The following is an 18,220-nucleotide window of genomic DNA, read 5'->3' as shown; positions in this document are numbered from 1 at the left end:
AGTTACCCTGTAGGGTGGGTAACCTGGAAGTATCATAGTCTACTGCTCTTGAGTTGTACTTAGGAGCCATTGGATCTCACAGATTTTCCTCTCTATCCTACAGCCAATTAACTAAACTATATACCCTTGGAAGGAGAAATGAGCTTGTATGGGAGAAGCACTGACTTGGACATCATTAATTTATGTCTATGACTTCACTTTGGAAAATGGATGTGAACATTGTAATATTTTATAGTTGTGACATTGGGTAAAGAGCAGATTTGTAGGTTGAATACTTCTGGAGCATAAGTAAAGATAAAGTTATAGGATGAACTCTTGAGTCAATGTTAGTATGGCTCCAGGGCAAAATTCCTTTCAACCACGTGCTTTCATTTCCTCAAAGTCAGTAATATAAAGATGAATTCTTTTTATCTCTTTATGCAGGGAATACACATTCCCTAGGAACATAGGTAAAAAAAGAGGAACAGAAGTGACAGGTATATAGAAGAGGGGAATCATAATGGATAGTATCAAATCAACACAGAGTAGAAAGAAGAATACTCTCTAGATTTTTTTTTTGCAAGGCAATGGGGTTAAGTGACTTGCCCAAGGCCATGCAGCTAGGTAATTATTAAGTGTCTGAGGCCGGATTTGAACTCAGGTACTCCTGACTCCAGGGTGGGTGTTCTATCCACTGCACCACCTAGCTGCCCCAGAATACTCTCTATAGGCAATATGGTAGAATGGAATGAGTTCTAGGTTGAATCTGGAGACCTGGGTTCTAGACTCAGTCCTGCCACTAATTAGCTGTGTGACTTTGGAGAAATTAGTTCAACTTCAGTCTTCTTAACTAAAAAATAAAAACTTTAGACTAAATAATAGCTTTGTAGAGTTTAAAGTGAGAAAGGACCTTTAGAGGCCAGCTATTGTTAGCTAGTTTCTTCTTATTTTATTGTGAGGAAATTGAGGTCCAGTGAGGGTCATCATGAACTTGTCCAGAATCACACAAATAATAAATAGGATAGGCTTGATCTGAACTCAGTTCCTCTAATTCCAGACTCTTTGCTCTATAATCTTTATCCTCTGTTTGCAAAGAAACTGTTAATTAAAACTCTGCTTTCTCCCCTTTATGCCAAAGAATGCATATTTATATAATAGCATTTTCTGATCAATTTCTTTTCTTTTCTTTTAATTTCTGACATCATCTCTCAGGGACAGAAGCTTTGTCTTTAGAGCCCACTGTTTTTATTCCATGAAGGACATATTGCTTCTAGGTACTCTGGGAAGGAGTGATATTTGTACAATGTATTCCATATACTGCCCCAGCTTATTTCATATAAACTTAATCAATACTAAATGATAGTTAATGGTGTTCCTCTAGAACCACTGTGAATCATTGAATGAAATAAAAAATGATTAAATGTATGCCAGTCATGCTTAATGTATAATTTCCTATACTAGTTATACTAAAAGTAAGCATTTGATGTAAGTTATGTTTTTTCCCCAAAATGGATTTTTGTTTGTGTAGTTCTACAAACTAGAATGAAGACAGATACAAAAAAGAGAGTATTGGTGTAAATTTTGTCATTCTAGCTTTACAATAAGGCAAAACCAAAAATTAGTTGGTTTGTGAGAGATTTTTGCAGTTCAAACATTGCTTTTGAGCATACAATGAACACTGAGTGTTCTGAAGTTTCCTGTTTTACTTGAGAAGAAAATAAATTGACAGAGATGACAAGAATGAGAAAAGTTAATATTGAAGGAATTGCAGATAGTTACACTAATATACTATGAATTGATCCACCTACTCTGGAAAGCAATTTGGAATTTGTCTTTTTTTTTTTTTAAGATTTTTGCAAGGCAAATGTGGTTAAGTGGCGTGCCCAAGACCACAACAGCTAGGTAATTATTAAGTGTCTGAGGTTGGATTTGAACTCAGGTACTCTTGACTCCAGGGCTGGTGCTCTATCCACTGTGCCAACTAGCTGCCACCCCCCCTTGTCTTGTTTTTTTTTTTAATTTTAATTTTATTTAAGGCAATGGGGATAAGTGACTTGCCCAAGGTCACACAGCTAGGCAATTATTAAGTGTCTGAGGTGGGATTTGAATTCAGATTCTCCTGACTCCAGCCACCTAACTACCCTCCAGCAATTTGGAATTTGAATTAAAAAAGTAGTTGAATTTTCTATACCCTTTCCCCCAGAGATTCAACTTCTGAGCACCAAGGAAGTTAAAGGAAAAAAAAACTGTCCATACCAAAATATTCATGCAGAGTGTTTTTTGTTGGTAGCAATGAACTGGAGACAAAATATATGCTGATTTGTTGGAGAATTGCTAAATAAATTGTGGTACATGCATATAATGTTATTGCAGTAGAAGAAATGAATATGAAGAAGTCAAGTAAGAAAATATCTTTGAACTTACAAAATATTTTTGAAGAATGTATTTGAGTCTCTTCCAGTGCTATGATTTTAGATAAGTATTTGGAATGTTCTATGATTGGGAAAAAGCTGGTTTGCTCTGTTAGCTCCTTTCTACATTTGAAAGAGCTTAAAATATCATGACCATATTGTTATCATTTTTCTTGTTGCTAATTCCTGAAAAAATGGGGTTGGAAGGAATGTTTTCCTCATCATAACCTTGGGAGGTAGGTAGTACAAGTATTGACTCTCATTTAAGGGATAAGAGAATTGAAGTCTGTTTAGATTGTCATTTGCTCAGGGTCACACAATTGGAAAATGTCAAAGTTGGAACCCAAAACCAGCCTAGATGAAGATGCAGCATTTCTTGTAGCTCCAGTGTCTTCTGTTTCTAGGAATAATTAAACAAAGGTTCATTTTCCATCATGAAATTTATTATCTTTTGGAAATATCTTGGCTTTAATGTGCTTAGCTTTTATGAAGAAATGAATATAATATGGGAAAAGAAGTATCCAACTTTAGGTTTTTATTTTTCCTATGGGCTAAAAATTTCCCAAAGTTTTGGTATTATGTACAGGAATCTTACATGTTATGTATATAAATAAATATGAATGAATGCAAAAGTCTTAGTATAGCATCAAACTATTAAAACTTTAATATTAAATAGTATTGAATATTATATCAAATTTATTATAATTTTCCATTTTATAATAATGTTAATGTATTCTGTCTAATATATCATTATAACAAATATAATAGTTAATATAATTTAATATTAAAGCTTTAATAGTTTAACACTAAACTTTAATCGAGAACTAAATTATTTTCTACAGACCAGTGATGTAATTTTAGTTTATATTATGTTATTTTAATTTATAATAATTGATTAATAATTAAATACCAAACTAAGACTGTCTGTCTGTAAGTTTGTATATACATGCACATAGATATATATATTGGTTTATAGAAGCATATAGCTTCTATCATGTTTTTCTTTCTTTTGTGATAAACTCTTCCACTTGTTATGGCAGATAAAACATGTTATTGTGACTTTAGGTCCAGACAGCCTTTCTGATTACAGATCCTGTCAGTGGATGGGTATGTTGTGATAGCTCCAGGAGTCAGCAACTGTTTCCAGGTTTTTGGAACTTTTTTGGGTGCAGTGTCCAAGGCTAGGGGATGACATACGGCTCCAGTGTATGAAAAGTGCTCTCATATAATATTCCTTATATTCTTCTCAGCCTTTTTATCGGCCACTATATTCCCAAAGACATCAGGAATCAATTTTTCCATTCATACATTTATATAGGTAACCTTCCATGGTGGTTTAAGTGTTGATTTGGGTCTAGGATATGACCATTTTAATCTGAACAAAGAGTTCATTCTTAAATATTAACTGATATGAGGATCACATACCTAAGATCACATACCCATCTTGGGGTTGTTCATTAAATCCATTCATCAATGTGGAATGAATTGTAGGGGAGAAACCATGAAAGTATTAATTATTTTCTATTTGCGGGTGTTATGCTAATATTTTTAAGAAATGCCCACAATAATTGCAGAGAATATTATAAAAGATTCATTAGATGGATAGCTTTAATTACAAACACCATTGTTTCATTTGATTATTTGTCATAAAGTATTGTCATTTTGAAGGATATTATGCTGCTTGAGATTGGGACTTAATATTTCTCATTTTAGAGGTTTCACGGAGTTTGGTAATCATAAACCTTAATTGCTAGGTGGTATAGCTTCCTCCATTGATCCAGTGAAGGCACCTTCTTTGGTAATGGTAAAATGATGCAATTAGACTTCAGAAGGTGTTAAGAATTGTGCAATATTTAGAAAGTCTACAAACAAAATAAAATTAGTTACCTTCTTGGTTGAAGATCTAAGGTCCTATTTTTTCTTTCTCTGCTCCTTCTTCCTATTGCTATTCCTAAACAAGCAATTACTACCCAGGTCTTTGTATTTGACTTCATATTTCTTTTCTTTTTTTAACATTCTTATTTTATGAGAAATGTGAAATGCGAAAATTCAGAGCCATCTTAACTCCAATATTCATATGAACTATGGTAGAAGCTTCTGAACTCATATTGGTTTATCACCTTTGGAGACACTCTACCTTGTGTACTATGTTGAATAGTGTTGTCATTTTGGTCCTCTAAGCATGAAGGACAACAGCCCCCCCCAAAATTTAAAAACATTTTTAGAGTTTCATTGATGTGTCAAGTGACTTCTTTAATATCATTCATTTTAAGTTTTGGCATTGCTATTTCATAGCTATATGAGCTTGGCAAATCACTTTTCCTTAATTTGTTAATGAAGGTAGATTACATGACTAGTAAATATTAGAAATGGTACTTGAATACAGATCTCCCCTAACTCTTAAATTCAACAATCTTATCCCCTTCGTGCTCTGATGATGCTTATACTGCTTCCTTCATAGGGCCATTTTGAGTACCAAATGAAGTATATATGAAAGCATTTTGTAACACTAAACTGTTATCCTAGTTCATTAAGGAAAATGAGCATTTGGATGCAAGGTTAATGAATTTTGTAATAAGAGGGAGAAAGTTAAATTGTAATCTCCAGATTATATAATCATAGGTTTTAAAATAAAAGGAAAATCTTAAAAAACCAAATAGTTCTTAAACTCTTGACTAAATCACTGTTTATGACCTGATTTAATCTACCAACCACGTTTATTTTCAGAGTTGACTTACTGATGGTCAACTTAATTTGTATTCATTTGACTCCAATACCATAATTCAGTTAATCACTGACCAATATCTGAAAGTGACCCATACCTTTAACCAAATCAAGACAAATTATTTTTGAAAGCTTGACTTTTCCTTATGCTTTAAATGCCCTCAGACTTAGACCCCAGAGAAAAGGAAAGAAATTACAGAGATGAGGATTCAATGCCTGTAGTCACCCAAAGTTCTAATCTGGCAACCATTAGCAGCGGCACCTTGCTTCAAGGACTTAGAAGGAAAGAGAGAGGCAATTTCTCAGACAGCCAGAACCCAATCCATGTAGGGTTTTAGAGATTAAACTCACCACCCTGAATTGTACCCAGATGAGAATAATTACACAGTTCAGCCTGCTGAGTATAGAGGTGAAATATACTCCTCACAACTAGAATTCTTTAACTAAATTCACTACATTTTACATTTAGCAATAGGTTCTATGTAGCTTTTGATGATTGTCCCATCTATAATTAAAAAGGCAAGAACTAGTGAAAATAAAGTGAATACAATCTCAACTCACTTCCCCCCTTCCACTTTTTTTTTTTAAATATGAAGATGATGTAACTCACCTTACCAATCATCCTTGGGTTTTTCTACAACTGGAGGAAGGAGTTCTGCTGTTCTATTCACATTCTTTTACTTGGTTTGCCTTCTGAAACAACAGAATGTATTCTGTATTTAACTGGCCCATATGGAATCCAACCATTGACCTTGTCCTAATCAGCTCAGTATTCTAGCCAATTGACCTAACCAACCACATATGCTACAAAGATATATTAAATAATTTGTAGCATAATAATTTCCTATTGAAAAACATAGACTACTAAGTGGAAAGCTGGGTGGGTGGGACATCTTCACTTCCTGCTCCTCCCCTGGCTTTATAACAAATGACCCTTTTGCTGGCTCTTACAGGAAAAGAAGATAAGGTAGCAAGAGTTGTTAGAAGTATATAGTTGATCCTCTTTAGTCTCAGATTCTGTATTTGCAAATTCATCAACTTGGCAAAATTTATATGTGACCCCCAAATCAATACTCTTGGCACTTTTGACTGTCAACATTTCATGAACTTTCACAGAGCAGCCCTGATGGGCATGGATGGTCCTGCTGAGGTCGAACAAGGTGACTCTCTGCCTTCTGTTTTTCAGCTCTCACACTGTAAACAAGTGTCCTTTTCACAGTCTATTTAGTGTCACATTTTTTGCATTTTTGTGTGTTTTTTGATTTAAAATGACCCCCAAGCATAGTACTAAAGTGTTGTCTAGTGTTTATGAGTGCAAGAAGGCTGTGATGTGCCTTATAGAGAATATATATGTGTTAGGTAATCTTCATTTAGACATAAACAATAGTGTTGCTGGCCCTGAGTACTAATGAATAAGCAATATAGTTCATTTAGAAAAAGGAAGAAGAAATTCACATAAAATTAATTATTTTAAGAAACACATATTAAATAATGTGACTCTAAACAGAAACACCCATAAAACAAGGTTATGTATCGATTAGTTGATGAAAATGTGACCAGAGGCTCATAGGAACCTAACTGAATTTCCCTTAGGAGCAATGGTTCAGTGTTCGCTAATTCAGTGTTTGTGGTGAGTTTATAGAACTTGATGAGAATTGACTATATATATCTGTTTGAAAGTTTATATCAGGTCACCTTTGCAATGTGACCTGCATCTTCAAGTTTTCATAATTGGCCAGTTCATTAAATTTGTTCTGATCAATAATTATAAATATTTAAAAATATCCATAGAATCAAAGGATTCTAGAGCTGGAAGAGACTTCAGAGACCTTCTAGTCTAATCCCTTTATCTTTTATAACTATTCTCCCCAAGTCCCTTCTAACACTGTCACAGAATTAGTGACTGAGCCAAGATTAAAAATCTAGATTTTAGGGGCGGCTAGGTGGTGCAGTGGATAAAGCAATGGCCCTGGAGTCAGGAGTACCTGGGTTCAAATTCGGTCTCAGACACTTAATAATTACCTAGCTGTGTGGCCTTGGGTAAGCCACTTAACTCCATTTACCTTGCAAAAACCTAAAAAAAAAAAAAAGATTCCCAGTCCAATACTCTTTTCCATGTGCTATTTCTGTTCTCTTTCTTTTTTCTTTTGAACTTGGCAACTTTCATCTAGGTTTGTCAGTTAATCATGTTCCCTTTAGAACTAAACATGTTAGGTGATTAAATCTATGAAAAAATTCTATTGTTCTCTCTAAGTTGGTCTGAATGAGTTGGTTCTGATTTTTTTTGGTCTGGAGAAGTATTCTGTTCTAGAAATAAATAGTAACGGTTCTTTAGGACAAAGATCCACATCACTAGCAACTCAAAGTCTGTCTGAGTTTAATGATGTCTTTTTCACATTTCCTTATTGTTGGAGCTTTTGATCTTTTCCTTTGAGCATCGTGTTAATTCTCTTGGCATTAACTTACCAACTTTATAGGAATGAATCCTAAACTTCTATCTCTGACCTATCTCCTGACTTCTAGAACTATATCTCCTTTCTATAGGACAGTGACATTCCTAGATGCTACTGGATGCCTTCTTCCCCATTTCAATCTCAACATGTCCTAAATGGAACTTATTGCTTCTTTTTTTAATGTTTCTCATCCTGACAAGTATTTCTTTTAATGCTAACACGATCCACCCAATCTCGCATTAAAAACTTTTGTGTTATCTTTGATTGTTCTCTCTCCTTCACTACTCATGACTAATGCATTGTGATGTCTTAATAATTCTCCTTCTCCAGTATTATATTACTCCCAATTCTTACTACCAGGTCATCATTAAAAAGGGCCTCCAAGGCCTCCTAATGACTTCCTAGGAAGTCCATCTTCTACTTTTCCCCCCCTCTCCAATCTATTCTTCCTCTGCCAGACTTATTTTCCTTATGAACAGTCATGTCATTCTTCTGCTCAAAATTCTTTAAGGATTCATATTGTCTAGCAAGTAAATTTCTTCGCTTTAAGGCCCTTCACAATATGGTAACATCTCTTTTTTCTCACTACTTGCTTTCACATACTCCATTCCCCAGTCAAACAGACTACCTGCCATCTTTCATATGTCTCTTCTACATTACCTTTATTCCTAATGAACTCTTCTCTATGATACTTGGTCTTTTCCTTCCATTCCCCCACCTGATGAACTTTTCCTATTTATATAGCTCAATTTAAATAGTATATTGTATTGGAAGCCTTCCATAAGTCAACAGTCACCTTTCTTCCATATTTGTGCCCCCTTCCCATGCTCTTATCTAATATAACACTTTATAATTCTCTGATGTACTTATTTTGTATTAGCTTATATTAGTTACTTATGCATATGGTACTCTCCACTTAACAGCCAATACATTCCATGAAGTAAGGGACCATGTTTTGCTTAACCTTTATATATTACCTAGCACCTAGCAAAGTGTTTTGCACATAAAAAAAGATGTCTATTAATAGAGATTCATCTAATTGAATAAATGATCATATATATTAAGCAGGAGAAATATGATACTTTCAATGGAACAGGATCCATTCTGAGGATGAACTAATAAAAAAGTCTAGTAATCCTCACTGTGATCTGACTTCATAGGTTGTTTACTATTAGTATTCTACTTTTCTGCAGGACCTTGTGGTTATTCATCATTCTCATAACCCTTGATAGTATATTACATGTAGATAATGATGACGAGGGTAAGAGGGGTTTAATGGACAGAATTTAGGACTTAGGAATATTAATTCTAGGTCTAAGTTTGAACACTGGCTCTAACATTTATTAGTTACATGATTGTGGGCAAATCATTTAAACCTCTGAGTCCCAGTTTCCTCATCTAAAAATTGAGTATATTAATACTTTCAATGCCCAACCCATATCATTATTTTGAGAGAAATGCTCCATAAAAGGTAGCATGTAATGAAAATGTGGGTTACTCTTATTATGACTTAGGTTTTTAAAACAAGAAAGATCCTTTTGAACTTTTACATTTTATTTTGAAATAGTGGGATCACTTGTCTCTCTTCATAATGTACTTAATAATCTAAATGATTTTCCATTAGAATTTTTTTTAATTTAATGAAGGTTGAAACTTGGTGTTGTAGTGATCGGTTCCGTTAGCCTAATCATCTGAGACTTCCCTTGTCTTCCTCCTTTTAGTAGGTATCATTTGAGAATTTTGAGTGCAGGCTGTGGTCTGAGTAATACTTGAAGATTGGTTTTTTTTTCCCTAATTGACTCAAGGCAGCAACATACAAATTAAATCCAAAGTGTCTGGGCAGTATAAAAACTTCAACCAGTTAGTGGAGGATAATCAGTCAGCCAGTAGAGCATTAGATTTTTGTTTTGTTCATTCCACAAACATTTATGAATCTCATACTGTTTGCAAAGTCTTAAGTTTCTAAGTGTTCTAGAAACAAAGTGTAGATAAAATGTCATTTCTTGCCCTCAGTTCATAATCTAGCTGTGGACTAAGACATAATAATAACTCTCATTTATAATATTATTTGATAAATATATTGACATTAAGGAGGCTGTCCTAATGTATAATTTCATTAGCGGAAAGAATTGAGGAAAATCCCTCTACCAGTGCCTATGGGTAATTGGCTGTTCTGCAGTTTATAGTATTAAAGAGGGACTATTGAGACGTTAAATGATTTGCTTAGAGGTAACACCTGAACCCATATCCTGATGATCCCAATTCTGTTACCCTAGCCATTAAATCATGACTATGTCTTTAAGAAGTATAAACACAGTGCTGTGGGAACTCAAAATAGAAAGGTTCTTTAGGTGTTTCCTTTGTTTTTTTAACTTTAATGATAGTTAAAGTGATTTCCATTTTGTCCTATTTACCAGTATCCCCTCCTTTATGAAATAATGACAATAATAATAATAATAAACCAACAGTGATAATGGGGGCAGCTAAGTTGTGCAATGGATAGAGCACCAGCTCTGGAGGCAGGAAGACTTGAGTTCAAATCTGTTCTCAGACAATAATTACCTAGCCGTGTGACCTTGGGCAAGTCACTTAACTCTATTGCTTTGCAAAACCAAAAAGAAACTCTACCAAAAAATGCTAATAAAAAGTCCCAAGACAATTTCAGTTATGCATGGGTGAAGTAAGTTTAATGGTTATTGAGATGATCATTGACTACACTTTGTTGTTAGGCTAAGAGTAGGAAGAGACACCAAGAGAAGAATAAGAGGGGAATGTATTGGGATCTGGGTTGCTGTATGGCACAGCAACTGTGAAGTTAAAGATCTGATGAGGTGTAAGATCTCAAACAAATTATTTTGACATGATATTTTCTATACTAGCTACCACATCAGTTAATTCAGATGCTTTGGAAATCTTGAAGCTTACACTATATATATATATATTATATATGCATATATACTATGTATATTATATATGTAGATATATATTTATACAAATGTAAATTTTTTATGTATATATTTTTGCACATTTTTGTCATGCTCCTACCTCCCATTTGAATGTTAGCTTCTTGACGGCCAGAATCGCTAACTTTTTGCCTTTCTATTCCCAGTGTTTTGCATTTACAGCAAGGTTCATTCAATTTCTAACATGTGTAGTCCTTGAAAAATCTTTCTGAAAAGATAACTTTCTTTTTAAAAAAATTTCATTTATTTTGAGTTTTACAATTTTTCCCTTATTCTTGCTTCCCTCCCCACCCCTCACAGAAGTCATTCTGTTATTCTTTTTTAAAAGGTTTTATTTATTTTGAGTTTTACAATTTTTTCCCCTAATCTTACTTCCCTCCCCCACCCCCCACAGAAGGCAATTTGCCAGTCTTTACATTGTTTCCATGGTATACATTGATCCAAACTGAATGTGATGAGAGAGAAATCATATCCTTAAGGAAGAAACATAAAGTATAAGAGATAGCAAGATCAGACAATAGGATATCAGGTTTTTTTTTTTTTCTAAATTAAAGGTAATAGTCCTTGGTCTTTGTTCAAACTCCACAGTTCTTTCTCTGGATACAGATGGTATTCTCCATTGCAGACAGCTCCAAATTGTGCCTGATTGTTGCACTGATGGAATGAGCGAGTCCATCAAGGTTGATCATCACTTCCATGTTGCTGTTAGGGTGTACAGTGTTTTTCTGATTCTGCTCATCTCACTCAGAATCAGTTCATGCAAATCCCTCCAGGCTTCCCTGAATTCCCATCCTTCCTGGTTTCTAATAGAACAATAGTGTTCCAGGATATACACATATCATAGTTTGTTAAGCCATTCCCCAATTGATGGACATTCACTCAATTTCCAAGTCTTTGCTACCACAAACAGGATTACTATGAATATTTTTGTACAAGTGATGTTTTTACCCTTTTTTCATAATCTCTTCAGGGTATAGACCCAATAGTGGTATGAAAAGATAACTCTCTTGACAATTTACTTACCTTGTCTTAAATTAGATTTCTCTTAAAAAAAGTTAATCATTTTTTTAATGTGGCAAATTGATAAAAAAAAAAAGGACCTAGTATGAATGAATCAGAGAATCTGTGTCCGTTAAGTCTATGCTGTCTCCTTATTTAATTTCACTTTATTTCAGGAATCAATATTAGAATATTTAAAAGATGAACCATCTTTTAGACATTTGGCATCTCATTCTGAAAATCTTTAAATTTAACATCCTTATAAGGCCACTTTGAATGTTGGGCTGTTGTTTTGAAGGACTCTTTGCCCTGTTTGATGCCTTCAAGTCCTTTGGGCCTCACTTAGGTTGGAATAATAAAGGATGATCAGCAAATAACTGGAAATAGCCAAATTATTTCTTTCTTGGTGTTGCCAACAAATCTTTAAAGTTGGACCTTTGCAAGTGATTATTTTGGGATGTCTGACTTGTCAAGAAGTACCATTTCTGTTACAAGGAAATAACATTTTTCATGTAGAGAATGAAAAATTTTCCACCACCATGAATGTGTTATTGGCTTCATTCAGCTGCCTGTCATGGAGTCCAATTTCTAGAATGCAGTAGCATTCCCATTCCTTTCTGCTGTTCTTTTAGCTCTTTCTTCACATTCTGAATCCTGTGGCCGCCAAGCATCCATCCTTGGGGTATTACTCTGCCAGGTTAAATGTGTGAATTACAGGCTAGAAAGGGAGTTGAAGATTTGTTCCATTTTATGCTCCCAAATAATACTTTCTCATGGGCTTTTTCTTTTCTTTTTCCATTTTGGTGATCAACTTCTCTTTTAGATCCTGAGTCATCAAATGAATTATTTCAAAAGGAGGGAAATACAGTTAAATACTTAGAAATGGTAGACATTCATCAGTTGGCAGTCACTGAGGGTGGAAGGAAGCACATGACTTCTGCCTTCCTCCATCCTAGTTAATTATGACTTTATTGGTTTCAGTGCACATTTTAATTCTTAAGCAATTTAAAATGTGACTGCATCTCACAGAGATAATTATCTGTAATTGCACTTTTGTTCATTGTCTGCAATGGAGAAATTCCTAGAAATTTGGATGGAATGTGATTGTGTGAGCCTTTTGGTGCCTTGTTAGAAACATGTTTCTTGAAAAGTTATCCATACATCCCAAAAAACTGAATGGATTGTGTTTTTACAGATGTTAACATTTATGTAAAGTTTAAATAGTGATTAGTAGTACAGGTATTTGGTAAAACCAAACTCACATTTTAAACATGATGAGGAGTTAAAAAGAATCAAAATATGATAGATTAATGTTAAAGTAGGAGACTTATAAAGCCTAGAATCATTATAATGATGTCAGGCTTTTGTTAGGGAGATAGTTTTCATAATGGAGGAAGGACTGATTTTGTTTTTATTGTTATTTAGTTTAAATAAAATATAATTGAAAAACTGATACATTTTTTCTTGATGAATATATGACTCCTCAACCCCCCCCCCACTCATCACAGTTTTTGTTAACTTTTTTTAGAACTAATTTGTACATTTGCTGATTTGGTTCTAAAAACAAACAGGCCTCCGTCTAGGTTGTAGCATTCTCTTTAAAAAAAAAAACACCTTTAGGAATGAGAGTCAGGGAGAGAATATATTTTTGCTTACATTTTGTTTTCCATTCATAGTTATTTGTTTCATTAGAGAAAAAAAAGCTGATTTCATCTTTTAAAGAAGGTGAATAAAAGAAAAATCTACAATATCTTTACTATAATTTTTTGTACCTTTCCACCTCTTTTTTAAAGAAAAGAAATGATGACATTTTCAGATCAAAGATATGGTTACTCAGCCATACTGCTTTATGGCAATGAAAGCAAAAAGACAAAACTGTTCCTTGGAGAGGAAAGGGAAGGGACCTAGGAAAACGCCCCTCCCTTGGCTATAGAATGCTTTAAAAACATATTGACATGGAAACTTCAGACAGCAAACATTATGAATCCTTTCCCCTTGTTTTTATCCCCCCCTTTTCTCGAAGTTCATATTTCATTTTGCTCCCAAAAAGCTCACAAGTCTGTGCCAGAGGAAATTCACAGAGGCTGCAGCAGGCCTACAGAGGCCACTCAGAGGAGGGACCGACACGAAACAATTGGGCCCAGTCCTCAGGCCGCCAGGCTGCGCTGGTCCACGGGGTGACTCCCGCCTGGCCCCCCACGCCATTCCCTCGCCTCCTGTCTTTCTTCTGAGTCGATCTGGTCTCCTCCCCCGTCACCCCCTCTCACATTTGCCTCCCCCACTCCCCCAATCCCAATTCTCTGGAGTCCACTGTGAGGCCATCCAGTCATACGTTGTCCATCAGATGTGTTTACTTTCTTCATGACAGCCCCCACATCTGGAGCGCATACTCAGGTTATTTCATTGCCACTAGACACATTCCACGAGATCATTTCAGCGGTTGTTATGGCGATCTTCTTCCCTCCAGTGATTTTCAAGTTGCATGACAGAAATAGCTTGAGCTAACCGGGGGGACAAAAGTCAACGGGATCAGGAGGGGCTTCTTTCACAGAATGAACTAATTAGTGACCCTGCTTTCTTCACAGGGCAATGAGCATATGGTTTAATAAAGTGAGTCTATGACATTTTTTTCTCTCTCTCTGTAGGCATAGCTGTCACTGGCTGAAAACTTTCCTGTTTTTACTGGTGGGACCATAGTCTGCTGTCTTTCAACAGAGTTTACTTCACAAGTAGAAAATGTTTGCTCCTGAGAGTTTAGCTTCAGAACTTTTCTTGGCTTCAGACTACTTAAGGGTAGCAGGTCCTTCAGTTTAAAGAGACAGCATTCATTTCAAATGAACTTTGTTAGGAGGAATTTAAATTTATTTAGGACTATGCATTACCAGTTAGGTTTTTTGTAAGTTGTATTGAATATGTTTTATGAAAGTGAGGCAAGCATAGGTTTGTTAAAAATTGCAAATTAGACATACATATTTGAAATCTTCAATTTGTAACAAACATACTTGTCAAATATAAAACTATGTTTTATACATGAAATTGTTCATTTATAACATATACCTGCTACATTTATAAAAACTGAAGATTGTATATGTATGTATACATATATATGAAAATTACAATTTATTACAATTTACATTTACTCTATATAATTTGCAGAATACAAATACATGTATGAAAGTTGCAATTTGTAGCAAATATATTCTTGCCATATATATATATATTATATACTCATAGGAAACCTGCAATTTTTAATAAACTTATACTTTCCATATATTTAAATGTGTATGCGTGTGTGTATGTATGTATGTTAAAGTGCCTAAGCTAGAGTCAAGAAGACCTGAGTTCAGATTTGACCTCAGACACTAGTAGATGTATGACCCTAGACAAGTCTCTTAATTCTGCCTCAGTTTCCTCCTTTATATTACTGAGCTGGAGAAGAAAATAGCAAATCACTCCAGTATCTTTGCCAAGAAAAAGAGTTGGAAAGCACTGAAAATGACTAAACATAAGCAACAACTATGTGTGTATGTGTGTGCATATGTATATGAAAAATGCATTTTATAGCAAACTTATACTTGCCAAGCTTTCATAAAACTTCAAACTTATTGCACACATGCACACACATATACATACATGTATGCATGTTTATGTACACATGCATATGTTTATATAATACTACTCCATGTGACAGGATTCCTTTTGGGAAACAGATTTTGAATTGTAATTGTGTTTTTTTCCAGACTCAGCATAGTTCTAATGTTTAAAAAAGAATTTGCCTGCGTAAAGGGCCTCTCATTTATTTTTACCTTACATATAGCTTGGTTATGATTCTAGCAAATATTCTATAGCATTATTATGCTCTGTTATGGAGAAATCCACTCAGTGACTTGACTTGTTTTCTTTTGTATTGACATTTGTGCAAGAGTCTTTGCATGATTAGCAAATGGAAATTATCCCCAGACTGCAGCAGTGCATTCAAGTAAATCTTCTAGATTTGTGATGATTTTATAACACATGCACATTAGTGCAGATGTGGAGATTTGTACTTGAGGTGATTGTGTATTAGTAAGAATTATTACTGCTGGTAGCTACGGCCATTTCTAAAGTTCAACAACTTGCCTCAGTTATCATGACCAGTTTTCTTGAACTCTATTAGTATGTGACTGGACTTTTTCTTTGCCTGTCATGGTGTGGGGTGTCAAAGATTCTGTCTGATAAAACCAAACCTTTGAAGTACCTAATATTTCAGATTGCATTGCTTCTTTTCTGTTATAAAAATCTCTGTCTTTCTCTCATTTTTAGTTCATGCTTGCACATTAGCTCTCTTCTCCCTTCCCCCCATACTCCATGTATCTACACGCAAACTCTACCCTTATTCACTCATTTTTCTCATTCTTTCATCCAGAATTTCCCCTCACACACTCATGCCTCACTGCCACAGTACTAGAGTCATCATGTGTAATGAGGAGAGTCCAGTGAATGTTTTTGGTTTGTTATTCATATATTGATTGCTTACTTCAAATTCATTAAAATGCAGTGACAAGAAAAAGGCAAAATAGATGTGAACTCCTTGCTTAGTCACCTTGGGATCGGAGTTAGTGTCTGCTTTCTCTATCTGCTCTCCTGGCAGAGGCTTTGCCAGTCTGTCCTCCCCTCCCCCACCCACACCCCCTTACATTCCTTTAACTTGGCTACTGTTAAGACTGGTCACCAAGTCTGGAATCCCTGCCCTCAGGAGGGCTCAAAGGAACACCCAGAGGTCATATATTAGCGCTGACTTTCATTTACAGAGCCCTGATTGTCGCCGGCTCCTTATGCTCCTGCTAGTTTCACCTTATTAATTGGAATGTATTTCTGGGTCCAAATTAGATGTGTAAGTATGTTGAAAGGCAGGCAGTGAGCTCAAGTTAGAATGCTGAGGCTAGTTATGAAATTATGTTTCCCTCTCCAGATGTAACTTTGCAGTAATTAAATCTAATGAAATTTAAGTATTGTAGTCAGTGTTGTGGTAGCTATCTCCAAGCCTAATTGGTAATATCACTTAAATCACAGCAATTATTGCCAGTTATCTGGGAACTATAATAAACCCAAACAAGTCACATATATTAACCCTGATTTTTTTCCAAATTGGGTGAAACAGATAGCGGGTCCAAGTCCCACTTTCCTTCCTTCTCTAATTCATGTCAGGAGCATTTTGTTGCAATTATGTCACTACCAGACGTTATTCTTTTTTTCTTTTGAGATACAATCTATTGTTTTCAAGTTTTTTTTTTTTTTTAAAAACCAGTTTCAGCTCCCCTGTCTTTTCTTCATTTCCCCTTATTTTGGAATTATTTTCTCTGTTTTCCATTCTTCTTTTACTTTGGAATATTTAACTCAAGGCTGACCCAGGATGGGTGCCCCATAAGTATGGTTTTCTTTTTTTTTAATTTTGGTGATCAAAATCTATGATTAAAATTTATTTTATAAATTTTGAAAGGATGTTTACAGATATCTCTGGGGGAGGGTAGCCCAATTAAAAGAGTGAAGAGGTTGTTTTGGGGACCCCAAATAGTATTATCACAAAAGCTCCTTCAGCCTTTGATTTCTTTTGTGTCAGACACCTATTTTATTATGACAACAAAAGATGAGACCTGCTTCTTCTTCAGCAGCCTGGCTGCTTCAGTTTTGCCTGCTGCATGCATCTGAATGAATGGGGGACTCAAAATGTCAGTGATAGGCCAACTAATATGGTTTTCTCAGTTGTGAAATGTTTGTGTTAAGGATTTTTTTTCTTTTGGTTTGTTTTTGTTATAGTCTGACAGCTGAAGATGCTTTTAAACCCTTCTAGTCACTTAGAGCAGAGCTCTACAGCCCAGGCTGGGTGCTTCTAAAGGGCAGGTCGTATCCATCACTGGAACAGCAAGGCTCTGGCTTTTGAGCAAAGATCGAGGGGTGGGGGAGAGAGGCAAGGGAAAGGGGGAGCTGCTCAGTCCAGTTTACATTTGTCACCAGTGACTAGCTTTTAAAAAATGTATTAGCTGTGCTTGGTGGTAAGTAAGTTCCAGCTGCAGGGGATTACTGCTTTGAGTGGGTCGGGGAGCTTGGAATGCATTCACTTCCATCAGGGGATTTGTGTCCCTCGTCATTAGCCTTAACGTTACTAAAGCACTAAAGATTAAGAACAGACCAGTGTCACCTGCTCTGAACTTTGAGAAACTCTGGAATCATTAAAAAAAAATCATCCAAAATGGGGCATATAAGGGGTGTCCTATTCTAGAGTGGCCCCTATCTCTGTCCTGAAGGATTTTTCAACTGGAATGCAAGAAATGAAAGGTTCAGGCAGAACCCTCTCTGAGTTGACTTATTTTTGCTACTTATTGAACATGTCACAACCATAATTTATACCACAGGCACCTTCGCTGATACTTTTCTGTTAATGAAGAGTGCATGTTTGTGTGTGTGTGTGTGTGTGTGTGTGTGTATTTGTGAAATTTCAATATCAAGATGAATTGTAGTTTTGAAGAAATGTTTCTGTGGACTTGAGATTCATGAGTTAAGAGTAAAGAATTTTACTTTGTTGGTGGTGGGGATGGGAATGGGGGGTTAGGATATGTACTTAAAAAAACAATACACACACACACACACACACACACAAACAGACACACACACAAAAGTTAAGTGAGCACCACAAAGGTTTACTTTTTTCAGG

The 18,220-nt window shown here is 35.3% G+C and overlaps 1 protein-coding gene across 4 annotated transcripts in view; it reads left to right on the top strand.

Moving 5' to 3' along the window:
* BNC2 (basonuclin zinc finger protein 2) overlaps positions 1-18,220 on the top strand; it is a 514,203-nt gene that overhangs the window by 29,943 nt on the left and 466,040 nt on the right. The gene's annotated exons all lie outside the window — the stretch shown is intronic.

The sequence above is a fragment of the Macrotis lagotis genome, chromosome 8 (genome assembly GCF_037893015.1).
Source record: "Macrotis lagotis isolate mMagLag1 chromosome 8, bilby.v1.9.chrom.fasta, whole genome shotgun sequence".
In the NCBI taxonomy this organism is placed as follows: Eukaryota; Metazoa; Chordata; class Mammalia; order Peramelemorphia; family Peramelidae; genus Macrotis; species Macrotis lagotis.
The sequence above is the reverse complement of the archived record's forward strand: the minus strand, read 5'-3'. Positions and strand labels throughout refer to the sequence as shown.